A 14,762-nucleotide genomic window follows, 5' to 3' on the forward strand; every position below is an offset into this window, starting at 1 on the left:
ATATTCTAACATTTTTTTCTGTGCAATTTTCTCAAGATAGTTACAGATTATATTTTTCAAATGAATCAGTTTCTCTACAAATACTCTGAAATTGCAAACTGTTTCCACCAGGCTAACATTGTAATGCTTTGTGATGAGGTATTCCTCAATTTTCCTGGTTTTGTACCAGGAAAGATGATAGCAAGTTACCTGGGTCACAGTAACAGAGAATTTCACTACTTCAAATCAGGAAGACAGACTTCCTTGAAACCTTGTAGATAACCTGTGCCTACAGTTTACCAAAATATGTGGTTATCGCACTCAATCTAGTTAGAGGGTCAAATGAACGCTTTATTTCTAAGATGTCATATATCCAGACTGATCTAAGATATGAATATGTAGGTATACCTGAAATACAGAACAAAGTTCTGTCATTTGAAGCATCCTAAGGGAGAATAAAGGACAATCATCTAGAAAGAAAGCTCTATCTACGTACCAGCTCATTTCTTACTGTTTTTAGGGTTTTTTTTCTTTTGCTTTGCTGCCAGCAGTTTGGGTTTTTATAATACCTTCATCCCCTCCTGTAGGAAAGATTATGGTAGGCAACATAAATTTTATCCAGATCTACTCTTTTCTTAAAATAATGAACACAGATATCTTGGATTATTGACATCCTTTTTGTTTTCATATTCCTCTTTAATTGACAATAAAGGCTATCTAGCACATGATGTTAAATTACCGACTAAATTGAGATGAGGTCTAGATTTTTTTAAAATATGGATTTACCTTATTATGTAAGCAGATAATACCTAGAACCAGACATAAAATTAGCCTTTAGTACAGTGATCTGAAATGAAAAATGTTTTTTGAAAATCATTATAAAGTTAAATGTGTAAAAAATTTAATAACTAGTAGGTTTGATACCAAATTATCTGAACATAGCTAATATTTTTAAAAATTTGGAAGTAGTTGAATTGACATTACTAAGCAAACTGTAAACATGTATACGTAAACTATGCAATAAGCTGAATAAACGATCTATAAGAGCATGGCTTTAGGTTTATACTTCACACTGCTGCTTTTTCTTAAACTGAATATATTATGATAAAAATGGAAATATGACATAGCATGTAAGCTTGAAAAAAATTAAATTAGTATTGTTACATCACTATCTGTCCCATCCTAGTATTTAAACGCATGAGAAAAAAGTGTGCTAATTTTAAGATTATTTTCTTTCTTACAGTGATTTGCTGTGTATGCCAACTACACATTTATACTTTATTTTACTCTGGTCTGGTTTTAAATTTGAATCTTTTTCAGGGAGCAATTTTTAGTATGCATTCCATTGCCTCATTTATGTTCTCAAACAAATTTACGAATATAGGTGGACTGTTTTCACTTGATTTGATAGACAAGCCTCTTCCCAAATATGCACAAATCTCCAAAATGTTCTGGCTTTTTAAGATTATTGTAATTTAAATTGTTTTTTTTCAAAGAGCCATACTAAAATAGTGAGAAAAATTTTATATAGATATTATTTGGAAATTGAATGAAATAAGAATGTAAAATTTTGGTTACAATTCTTTTTATCTCAGAATACCCTTACATGTTCTTCTATGCCTAAATGTAATACCAGAGCCAAAATTACACTTAATTTTTGAGCATCTGTTCTATATGCTCTCACAATTTTTTTAAGTAAGCATTTAATAGCTTGGAAAGAGAACTTATTAATATAAAAAAGATGACTGTTTATTAAAACATAATAAAAATGCATTTAGAAAGTAGTTATGTGATCCTATTTTAGATCAGTATGTCTCTGGGCATTATCAACACCCTAAAAAATTTGAAATTAAAAAAAATCTTTTTAGCTTTTTTTTTTTTTATAACAGTGAACCATTAAATCTCATGAGTAATATTGAAAAAAAAAAACGGATTGTGCATAGATTGCTCTTTACCCAGGATGCACTTCTGTCTGCAAGATTCTGAATAGAGACACACCTGCTAGCTAGCTGATAACACTCTGGGGTCATTTCATTGAAGAAACTGTCAGCCAGGAGGTACTTAAAATAAAGCCACAGACAAAATCATGACCTGCACTGTTGAGACTAAAAAGGTGTAAAGGCAGAAAGGAAATGTAGATAAACGCACATTCCTTTGTAGCACAACAAAACTTTTACATGTAAATTCAACTGAATAGGAAAGAATGGGAAAGAATGTTTCCCTCTACAGTAGAAACAAATTAGATTGTTCAGCTGCACATTTGGCTTTCAGCCAAAGGAGTCGTGTGCCATGCTTGTTTGCCTACCAGTGCTGCTTAGATTGGCAAATGCCCATGCAGTTTGAAGAGGGCAGGCGGATGACTGGATGCCTGCCAGGAAGTGTGTGGGACTGATGCCACTGCTGGACTCCATAGCCTGGTAGGAATGAGGAGTACAAAGGCATTCAATAATCTGAATGTCCCTTTGCTTCAAGAGAGTGGTGCCAGGCAGCATTTAATGAGAGATTGCTTTGTTACAAAGTCCTCAACATCAAGTGGGCTGGTGAGCTCATTAACCTGACTGCAGCAAATAAAAAAGGCACACTCAGAAGACTCCCATGATAGCCTACTCAATGGTGTAAGAGCCCTTTTGCTTCCTTTATGGTGATCCATTAGCACGCAGCAGTGTAAACACCATAAAGCAAGCCAGGTTTCTGATTGTTCAACTAAAGTCTGTTTCCCCTTGGGGATTATACCACCAGTTGATATAGGCTTTTTCCTCTTAAGATTTCTATCTACTATATAATGACCTTCTTTGCAATGAAGGATTTTGGGGTTTGCTCTTAAGAGCGTAGCTCCAGTTAAGGAAACATGAATAGTTCAGGTGTCTGAAAGAAGGTAATGATGTAGGACATACAGAGAAACAAACTACAAAGTGGAGTGATCCCAAGGGGAAATCTTGCCGTGCACTTCTGAAGCCCAAAATGGTGAACACATTACATTACTTTTCTATGTTCCCTTTATTTTTAGCTTTCATGGGGCTTTACACTTATATAGGAGGTAGGCCACCCCTGCAGTTAGGAGACAGTTAGTTCACTGAGCATCTGTCTCTGAGTGCTGCTCTGGCTCTCTGGGGATTGCATTACTCTGCAAAGGCTCTCCAGCAAGGATTCGTCTCTCCTCCATTTGAAACATATTTGATGGTCGGTTGTGCAAAAATTCAACCTAGAGCATCTAAACAGAATGCTATAAACTTTTTTTTTTTAACTGTCAACTAGAAAGGCAAGGCAAAGGAAGACCAAAATGAAAACACCAAACATTTCAACATTTCATCTTTAGCTATCTAAAGGCCATCTGTTGCTTTGTTACGTGTCCAATTACTCATCTGGGGATGTCCAACTAGGGGAAGGATATGATTTAAGGGATTGGTTTGAGAAGTGGGAAGTAAAAAGCCTGTTATTTTCAGGTCATCAGTTCAAATCCAAGACTAGGCACCAACGAGTGGCAGTCATTGTTTTTTGGCTGATAGTTGGTGGTCAAGATAAAATGAGTTAATTGTCTTGGCCTTATTTTTAGTTGACATATGTCTTTAGTAATTAAAATTACTCTCTATATTTGCAACATAATCTGGACATAGAAGGTGTTATTTTTGTTTTCTCCGTAGTCATTTTGGAAAAAGAATCAAGTCTAAAATGTGATGGAATCATGAGTGAGACTATTCTGGCCCTTCGTTAATTTGCAAAAAATAGGATATATCAAATTGACTTGTGCATATTTCTTTTTTCTTTGTTTTTTAAAGATTTTGTTTATTTATTTGAGAGAAAGGGCACGAACTGGGGGAGGAGCAGAGGGAGAGGGACAAGTAGACTCCACACTGAGTGCAGAGGTGGGGCTCGATCTCACAACCCTGAAATCATGAACTGAGCCAAAATCAAGAGTCCAACGCTTAACTGACTGAACCATCTAGGCCTCCCAAATTGTGTATATTTCTGAGTGAAATATGATGCAATGACTAGAGAATTCAATGAAGAGTAATGAAATGCTGAAAGTAACTTATATATTAATAGCATTGAATCCACTCATCTGAATATATAAAACAAAAGTAGCTGTGTACCTCAGTTTCCCAATTTGTTTAAATAATAGATATTTTTAAAGAAGGTAATTATCTTCATATATGAATTCCTTGAAAATTAATTAGTTTGTATCTGATCTATATATCTATATTTATATCTAGGACATATAGATACATAAATATAAATGTAGATAAACATAAATGTCTCTATATCTATACAAAGACATGTGGATAGAAAGGTCAAGTTAAAAATATTGATGACTTTATTTTGAACTGATGACTTATTCAACTTAAAATGGAAAGCACATAAAGAGAAAAGTACCCTTCATTGGCATATGGGAAATAGATTTTTAAAGGTATGGTTAGACCACTAAAGTATCAGAAAGGCTTAATAAATATTTTAGAGGCCTTTTACTGGATGGTGAGCTTTTGAAGGGGAGACACCATAATTTATTTTTATTTTATCCATCTTTGTTTTCACTATACTTCTCATAGTACTTTACATAAATACATCTTAAAAATTATTTAATTTATTGCATACAGATTTCTAAGCAGAGAGAATTGCATAGGAGGCAAATCAAGGATTTTGAAGTAAGTCAACCCTGAGCTATAAATCCAGCTTCTTCACTCATGAGCTCTGCATCCTTGGACAGATTACTTAACTTCTCTAAGCCTCAGGTGTAAAATAGATTTAAGAATGTCTAGTTCATAGGAGACTAAAGGACTCAATATCTGAATGGTAACTTGAATACTGCTGACATATACAAGGTACTATTATTATTGTTATTTCAGTAATATTGTTATTTTGAGCTCTTGTTTATTCTTCCATCCTGGATTTATTGAATATCCACCATCCCATGTTCATTTCATTAAGCCATGTCCAGTGATCTCCATATGATATGTTATATTTCTTGCTGCAATCACCAGAAGTAATAAAGTCCTTTAGAATTATTAAAACACACACACACACACACACACACACACACCAAAAAACCTATTTCCCACAGAAACCATAAGACTTGATGTATACAGCTTATTGATCAACCAACAGTTGGCAGTGGTGAATACTTGAAAATCTAAGGAAAAAGTAAATCCTCTTTTAAGCTCCACAGTATGCCCTAAACAAGGAACTGGATATCAATCTTTTTATTTGCAAAGCAGTTCAAGCATAATATTCTCATTTGGTATTGTGAACTATAAAAGTAGGCCAAAGGCAGATGTTCCACTAGGAGGCAGCACAACGTTGTGAGAAGGTCCAGGACTTTGAGATCAGTGAAGACCTGGATTCAAATCAGTCCAATCATAGACCTTCTGTATGTAACTTGAACCAGACCTTCTCACTCCATCCAAGTCTCCTTTTCTTCATCCAGGGAGTGGGCATAGGTTTTCTTTGGAGCGTTATAATGAGAATGCCTGAAGCAGCAATGTACCATGCAAGGTGCCCACAGGCATTTTATAATTGCTCCTAGCTTGCCACCTATGTGAAGCTGCCCATTAAGCTGAAGCCTTAATGACTGGCAGAGGAGCTAGAGAGTGCTAGGCAGCCCTGTAAGTGTATAATAAAATGGTGGTAGAGAGTGTGAGTCTGTAGAGGGTGACAGGGAGGAAGAGTGTGGAGTGGGGAAAAGAAGTCTCTTCTTGATCTGAAGCTGAAACAAGAAGAAATTGAACCAGTTTGGTTGTGCAGTGCAATCTCAAAATGAAGGGTCAGGACAACAGAATAAGCCTAGAACTCCTTAAGACATGAAATGATCTAGTCAGAGAAACCATTTCCTCTTGTTTAGGCTGCTGCCTCAATCTCTCTCTTGGTCTCCTTTTATCTACCCCTGCCCTCTCTTAAGTCTCTTTTCCCATACTGAGGCTCAGCGTTGTTTTGTTTTTTCTAAAACACATATCCTTTCCTTGACTCTCTTATACTAATTCTCCTCACCTGGCTTGGACTTCTGTGAGTATCAGTGGGTAAGGGGAACATTCAAAGGAGAAAAATGCTACAGTCTCAACCAGTTAACAAAACCCACTGAGTGGATGAATTCCATTGTTTTTCTGTCTGGAATTTGTTTCTGTAGTGAAAATGAACAAGCAAGCTAGTGTTCTGCATAAAAAACAAAGTCCTCTACATCCCAGGCTCCGTGGATTCATTTACATTTATCACTCAAATCATTCCCTGTTCTGTAATCTCACTTTTTGTCCTCTTCTCAATTCACAGCCCTTATATCTTAACCCCCCTCCCCCAACAAAGTGAATCTCACAAGACCACATGTTACTCTGCCTCTGATTATTAGTTACTATATTTGCATATTGTGTCTGCTCATTATAATGTTATTAGCTTGAAGAGCAGATCTTGCAGCAGAAGTTATCAGGAGTGACACTATACAGTTCTTTTTAGCGAGGACCTTTTCTCAACTTGGAGCTGTCATTTTTATGACTGCAATCATATAGTCTCTTCCTTTTTTTACAGATTTTATTTATTCATTTATTTATTAGAGAAAAAGCGAGAGAGCCTGAGCAGGGGGAGGAGCAGAGGGAGAGAGAGAATCTCAAGCAGACTTTGTGCTGATCCCAGAGCCTGACTAGGGGCTCATTCTCAGGACCCTGAGATCACGACCATAATAAAGAGTGCCATAATCAAGAGTCCACCTTAATCAACTGAACCACCCAGGCACCCACTCCTGTAGTATCTGCCTTTTTGAGATTATTTTAATAATGCCTTTGTGTATTTTATGCACTAAAAATATCCTCCTAAATGCACTAAATTTATTATTATAGTTCTATTAACATTATATAAAAATATTGCCAATCATAATAAAGTGATTATATCTTACAAACTATTTATCCAAATATATATAAGCTCAATTTAGTGCCCCAATTTGTTATAAGGACCTGACATGTTATTATTCTATTTGTCTCTAAATCTTTTCTTCTAAGAATAACCTATATGCATACCTACTCATTTATAATAAACCATAAGCTGTCTGGATATAGCTCTCCAGGCTTTGTCTGCTGGCAGAGTCTCTCAGCCAATAAGAGCTAGTGTGACAGTCTGAGCTAGACTTGGCCTCTCAGCCAATGACTGTCAGTGTACTATACTGCAAGTGCTCTCAATTTCAGTCTCTTCTCGCCATTATTATATATTCCTGTGAATAATTTTGACTCAGGATGGCTGCCAGAAAATGTAATGGACCTACTCATCCCCCCAAAATCAAGCAAAGAATGTACTACCAAATATAAAGATTAATTTTGCAAGTGGCTGAAGGAGCTTAATGAAATGGTACTCAGAGGCAGATAAAGATCACAGGCAATTAAGGACTAGTGCTTTGACTTTATAAAGGGCATCAAAAGCATTAGTGCAGCATGGAAGTACTGACCAACCATTATATGAACTGCAATTGCAGGCATATAGAGCTGGAGGTATGCCATGATTTCAGGAGTTTTGAAGAGGTTGAAAGAGGAATTCTATCCCTTTATCCAGATGACGCGGTAAGGACATCATCTCCCTAAGGATGACTGAATTATTGCTGATCCCATTTTCTTCGTTCTACAAATGTGTTAAATGGGATACCCTTTATATGCCAAGTTCTTAGTATAAGAGACTTCTCTGATCCAGGGAAAAGTTTCTTTTTCAAATCAACACTGTACATCACTTTCAAGGATTCCCCAGTCTTTTCTGCTGGCAGACTTTGGGCCCTGCACCTCTTATTTCCTCTTTACCTCTTCACATTTAGCTCTCAATTTTCATCCTCACACTGTGAACTTTTGAATGTGCCATTTCTTATATCTAGAATGTTTGTGTCTTCTTGCTTCTTTTCATAGTGAAATATAATCTTTGGGATATTCACCCTAGTATTCTTCTTTAAGGAAGCCTTCAATGAACCTTCAGGTAGGCCAGTCCCCATGCCAGGTTCCCATGCAATATGCCACCACCCTGCAAACCTCTCCATATACCTGTTACAGTTTATAATTCTTATTTATTTATGCCACTGTGATATGGTATAATCACATGAAAGCAGGAATTATGTGTGTACTTTTACTCACCATATACTCCCAGCACCTAACATAGTATGGCATACTGTAGATTCCTAATTATCATTTGTTGAATGACTGAATGGACTCAAAGTCACTTTCCAATTTCATTTTCCACCATCCTCCCATTTCCCTGTGCTCTTTATTATCCAGTTATCTTAATGTCAGTATGATACTCCCCAAACATATAATGTGCTTTCACATTTATCTACCTACGTTTATCATCTCTCTCCAGTCAGAAATGCATTTTATGCTTATTGAAATTATGCTTCTAGCTTAAATGCCTTGTTCTCAGATATTCATTTCCTAGTCCCCCACCCCCACCCCAAATTTCTTTTTTTTTTTTCTCAGCACTTTTACAACATTTAATTATACCTTTAGTACTCTTCTCTTAGTCAGTCTGTGCTGCTCTAACAAAACAGCATAGAGTGGGTTGCTTAAACAACAAACATTTATTTCTCACACTTCTAGAGGCTGAAAGTCTGTGATCAGGATGCCAGCATGGTCGGATTGTTGATGAGGGTCCTCTTCCTGGTTTACAGATGGATGCTTTTTCACTCTATCGTTACATGACTGAGACAGAGAGCTCCAGTGTGTTTCTCTCCTTACGAGGACACTAATTTTATCATGGATGCTCTACCCTTCTGACCTATAAACTTAATTCATCTCCCAAAGGATCCATATCCAAAATCCATCCCCTTGGAGATTGGGGTTTTGACATATGAATTTTGGGTAAATACAAACATGCAGTCCATTACACTCTTAGAGGCCCCAAATTATGCACATTTTTTTTGTTCCTCAACTGATTTTCCTAGCTCTTAGACACTGACTTTGAACACAGATTATACGTATGTTTATAAATGTTTCTTGAATTAGATTAAAATGTTCCAAAAAGTTTATTATCCAGCTCTTCAGAAGGTTGGTCCTTGATAGGGAAGAGTTAAAGACATGGCTTCACTTTGCAGAAGGTGATAATGGCAGACAGGATCATGCGCAAGGTCATGATGGACAGAGAAGAGAGACAAAGCAGTGTGGAGGCTGTGTGAAGAGGGTGTGCTTATGGAAGTAGAGTGATTTCTGAGCAGCCATTGTGGGGACCTTAGGGGTTGGACTGATGAAGCACTCAACATGTTTGGCTTAGCACAGCATGATGCTTTGTGTAACCCTGCTTTCCCCTTTAGAAAAATCTACAATACAGGTCTACACTATTCTTCAGATTTCTGGAATTGAATCTGTGGGATTTGAGGGGTGGTTGATGATGGGAAGATATAGGCCCCAAGACAGTTTGTTTCTTGTAGATTATATATACATTCTGAAAATAAGAGGTAAGATAGAGGTTAGGAAGGTGGAGACAGGCTTCACAGGCAGAAGGAGAAACTTTTTTTAACCCTTTTTTAAAGCAATTACTCCCCCCTCCCATCTTTTTGTTATTTTATATTACTACAATGGACCTCAAATTTTCAGTCATTAAAAAACTCAACATAACGTTTGATGCAGTCACTGGTACATTTGTTAAAGGTCATTTACAGTTTATAGGGATTAATTGTGTGAAATGACATATGAAGCCCTGACGGGCTAAAGGGAAGATGTCCTGATTTGGGGTTAAGGATATGCCTAGGACAATAGACTTGACATGAACTCTCACAGTTCATGGAATCTAGTAAACTCTTAAAGAATAAGGATGAAGTTAATTGCTGATGTGAATTGAATAGGGACATGAAAACAAAGAGAGCCAGCTTATTTACTTGTTCTAAGGTGTCTTATTTGTATGTTTTAAAGTGTCTGCAGCTCAAGTCTTGCTAGCATACAGAATCACAGGATTCTAGGGTTGAAAGGCCAAAAGAAATAATTTACCTCTTCTCAGCAAATCTGGATCTGTCAAAGTGAGTCCCATTAGCAAAGATCCTGAAGAAAGAAAATATTATAACTTTCACTGTGACCTATTTTTTAAACAACTCTTATTTAAAAAAATTGTTACATATAATATGGGCTTATCATCATTCAACTATTTTGAATTTAATCTGAAGAATTAGATGGCAAAGATTAGGAAACATTTTAAAATTCTTTTTCCCACTGAGTTAGGCTTGGCTGTCTTGGTATGTTGGAAATGGTTATTCTCCTAAGGAAATTTCTACTGGAGAAAAGCAAATCTCTCGCATTTCCTCTTGACCTTATAGGTAACTTCAACTTTACTCCATCTCTCACAGTTACATTTGGGTACCTGAAAATGGGACGAGAAGCAGTATGATACTTTTAGGCTGCTGTGACTATATTTTTGTGTGTATCGTCTTTTCTTTAAAATAAACGATGGCATTATGGATACAGTAGTCCAAAATATGTACATAGTTCTTTCATGTGCATCATGAAAAATGGTAATTTCTTCTCTATTTAATAAGTCCATGTTAGAATTCAGTTACATGTGTTGTCCCAGGCTTTTCTTTTCCAGACTAAGGAATCTATAATTTCTAAACCTTTTTTATATGTGTTATGTTGCAATGACTTTATCTAACAATCATCATTCACTATAAAGCCTTTTCCCTCACAATATATTCTTAATGAGCACATTCTAGTTGGGCATACATTGATCAACAAGCAGCTGAGCTTCCTGCCTTCCAATGGGTCCCTTACACTGCCAAGAGTCATTGAGGAACCTAAAAAATGTGTAAGACATAATTCTTCCACCTAAGAAATTTCACTTCAATAGGAAGGGAAGAAAAACATAAAATCGGCTTTTTTAAAACTTATGTACCAGGTCCTGTGCAATGCATTTTGAGAAAGTGATGCCATTCAATCCTCAAATACCCCTTCAAGTTATGTATTATTTCTTCATTTTTGCAAATCTGAGGTTCAGTGAAATTAAGTTACTTCCTGATATAACACAGATAGGCAGAGTTGGAACTGAAACTAGTTTTTTGTGGACTCCAGGACCCTAACTTTTCTTGCTAAAATTACGTACACAAAGTAATGCAATGCACTAGCAACCACATAGGAGTTGTCCTATAACAATGCATTCAAATGTTAGTGACCATGTGAACCACCTAGGGATTTTTTTTTCAATTCAGAATCTTGTTCAGTAGGTTTGGGATGGGGCCTGAGATATTGCAATTCTAACAAGCCCCAAAGTGATGTTGATTGCCACTTTCAAGGACCACACTTTGAGTAGCAAGATGATATAGGGAAATAAAAGGGAGAAGAAGAGTCCAGATGTGGAGAGTGCCTTAAAAAAGAGGTGACATTTGGAAGGGCCCTTGAATAATAGGAAGAATGAGAAAGAAGCAGACATGAGAAGGAGGAGGTAAATGGTAGCAGAAAAGCATGAGTAAGAGTGTGAAGGTGAGAAAAATAAATGCAAAATATGTGTGTGATGGTTAAAAGTATGATGATGAAGGTATAGGTACTATGTAGGTTCATGGTAGATAATTACAAACTGGTATATAGGTGTTAAGTGGATTACAGAATTCCTTGATGTGAGGCAAAAGATTATGAAATTAATTTTTTAAGATTTATTTATTTATTTCTGTGTGTGAGAGAGAGGAGTGTGGGGTTGGGAAAGAGAGAATCTCAAGCAGACTCCCTGCTGAGCATGGAGCCTGAGTTAGTGCTCAATTTCAAGACCTTGAGATCATGACCTATGCTGAAATCAAGAGTCAGAGGGCTAACTGACTGAGTTACCCGGGCACTCCAGATTATGAAATTAATTCTAAATGCAAAAGGAATCCACTGGAGAATATTATAGAAATTAGAATATTATAGAAATATGAAGAAAGTATTGCTTTAAGAAATTTAATCTGGCAATGTTAGGTTGAAGGCAAGGAAAAAGCAATGAATTATGATAGATATCAATGATTTAGATAGGAAATGATAGAAACTTAAATTTCAGTGATAACAGGAAAAACACAAAGTGTAAATATCAACCAGTGTAAATATGAACTATACTTTGAAACCACTTAGTTTAATAAGTGAGAGTATGGAGTCAAGAATGAATCTGAGTTTACCATCTGTTATTAACAGAATGATGCTATGATCGACAAACTTGGGCACAGAGAGATTAGTTGATTAGAGAAAACAATAATATGCCCGCTATATCATTCGTTCCCTAAATCTGCTGCCTCTCTTACTGGGTCCATTCTTATAGAGACTGTCTTTAGGTGCCATCCCTAGGTAGATGGTTAGATTGATTCTTGAGTGAGGATTTGTGGTGAATGTGGCAAAATGACATCTGGTGATAAAGATTTTATGATGGAGTGTGATGTCTCTGCTAGATAGGAGAATACATAAAACTAGAGGTTGAGAAGGGTGAGAGACTGAGAAAAATAGAGGATCTAAATTTAGTTTATGTCTTAGTGAATTGTGAGCAGATGAAGTGAAAGTGAGAGATTGAGAAAATGGGAAGATATAAGTTGTGGCCAGAGTATAGGATATTGGAGTGAAATATTTCAGAGGTGGGACAGACATAAGTGATAACAATTCTGGAGTTACCACAGAAGTGTACAGCTAAACTGAGATGGTAGAAGAAGGCCTTTTGAGTTGTGGATCCAGAAATTTTGATCATAGTCTATTGAATATATATTATTTGCATAGATGATAAAATCTACCAGGTTGATGTTAGAAGATAGTGGATAAAGAATGTGAGCCAGTACCAAATTTGAAGATGTGATTTGGTAATTGGTAAATGATAGGGAGATAGAAGAATAGAATATAGTACTGCAGGATAGCATTAGACTTCAAGGAGAGGAAAATTTGGTGAAGCCTGTAAAAGTAGAAACCTGGGCGTGCCTGGATGGCTCAGTAGATTGAGCATGTGACTCTTGGTTTTGGTTGGGGTCATGATCTCAAGGTCCTGCGATCAAGCCCTGTGTAAGGCTCTGCTCTCAGCATGGTGTCTGCTTGAGATATTCTTCCTCTTCTTTTGCCTCTCACTCCCCCCTACCCATTCATGCACACATGCAGGCACTCTCTCATAAATAAATAAATAAATAAATAAATAAATAAATAAATAAATAAATATTTTAAAAAAGAAAACCCAGAAACTTAAACATGACAATGTGATTTGGAAAACTCCAGTATAACTTCCTGTTTCATGTATATGCTTTTATGTTTTTAAGTATTATTTTTTTGTATTTTTTGGTGGGGTTTCGGGTTGGATAAACAGCAAAAGAGGGGTTAAGTGATAGCTCCACATCAGAAAGAAATTTAAGAACTAAATGGGACTGAGGTGGAGAGAGAAAGGGAACTAGTTTTCATTGAGGTAAGTTAGACAACTAACAGGTGTCTGGAAGCTTACCATGTGTACCAAGATAAGGTGGAGTATGAAAACACAGTAGAATAGTAAGGGGAAGAACTGAAAGAGACAATGTGCCATACTCCTATTCTTGAGCCCTCCTATTTTGATGCTTTTAAATTACCATGTGGCAAAATCTATTATCTTATAATAGCTTATCTCATCGATTCTCACAAAAATCTTAGGTAATATCTACTAGTAACTATTTTGTAAATGAGCAAAAATTCTGAAAGAAGGTGAGCAAGAGTTTTTAGAAATAAGTAGCCAAGGAATTTGGAATAATGTCGAGTATGTCATAGATATAAAGGCTGGGGTTAACCAGGATAATGACAAGAATTAGAAAAGAGAGAATCCAACTAAAGATCATTCAACTAGTGAGTAACAGAACTCACCATGAAGTTAATGCTGTTGGCATGGTAAGACATATTGTGTTTGAGATGTATGGAGGAGAAAATCTGAAACTCAAAAAGGAAGAATGAAATACCAAAAATAATAAAGTGCTTCTGTAGACAGAATGTTGTCATTGGAATAATTTGGAAGATTTACCAATCCTGTTATTCTGAAAGTAATGTTAGTATGTAGGCATTGTCTAGACAAGGATCAGTAAACTTCTACCATACAGTGCGAGGTTATAAATAAATGCTTTACAAACCATATAGATGATCACAATTGCTCAACTCTGCTGTTTTGACATGAAAGTAATCAAAGACAATACAGAAATAAGTGAACATGACTGAATTCCAATAAAACTTCATTTACTTACAAAAACAGGCAGTAAAAAAAAAAAAAGAAAAAAAAAACAGACAGTAGACTAGATTTGGCCTACAGTTTGACAATGCTTGGTCTAGAACATTTCTCCTAAAGGATGGACTTTCCAATATCATCTTGACATGGAAAGACCAACCCTGTCTAGATGCAATAAGAGAACTACTCAAGGATTCATTCATTATTCTGATTATCTAATTTATAATTCTCTAGTTCCATAGATGAAGTTCTACCACAATCCTTTCCTATTTTCTTTCTTGAACTTTATGCCCACACTTAGTTCTCTGACACTGTGTTTGCCTTTTTTGTTTTGTTTCTGATTTCTACAAAATATTAAGATCATTTGAAATGATAACAGTGTTTCTCAAAGTTTAGATAGTATGCCTAACTTGGCACCATAAATTGAATGAACATGCATTTTATTATCAGGGCTCTTGGCTAGAGAACTGTGGAAATATAGGAAATTAAAAATTTCCTGAAAGATATCAGAAAAATGTTTCTTGATTCAAAAGAGGAATTATCAAACTATGATTTAAAAGTTTGAGGTAGGGATGGGTGTGGAAATTAAAATATTTTCATAGATACTTAATACATATTTCTTCATGACGAAGAATCATGTTGATGTGAAACAATATCACATATTTAAATATCACTATTCCTCTGGAGAA

At 36.0% G+C, this 14,762-nt stretch overlaps 1 long non-coding RNA gene across 1 annotated transcript in view; it reads left to right on the forward strand.

The window, feature by feature from the left end:
- Positions 1–14,762, forward strand: part of LOC140620347 (uncharacterized) — a 445,283-nt gene that overhangs the window by 94,947 nt on the left and 335,574 nt on the right. The window lies entirely within an intron of this gene.

Source organism: Canis lupus, chromosome 28 (genome assembly GCF_048164855.1).
Source record: "Canis lupus baileyi chromosome 28, mCanLup2.hap1, whole genome shotgun sequence".
In the NCBI taxonomy this organism is placed as follows: Eukaryota; Metazoa; Chordata; class Mammalia; order Carnivora; family Canidae; genus Canis; species Canis lupus.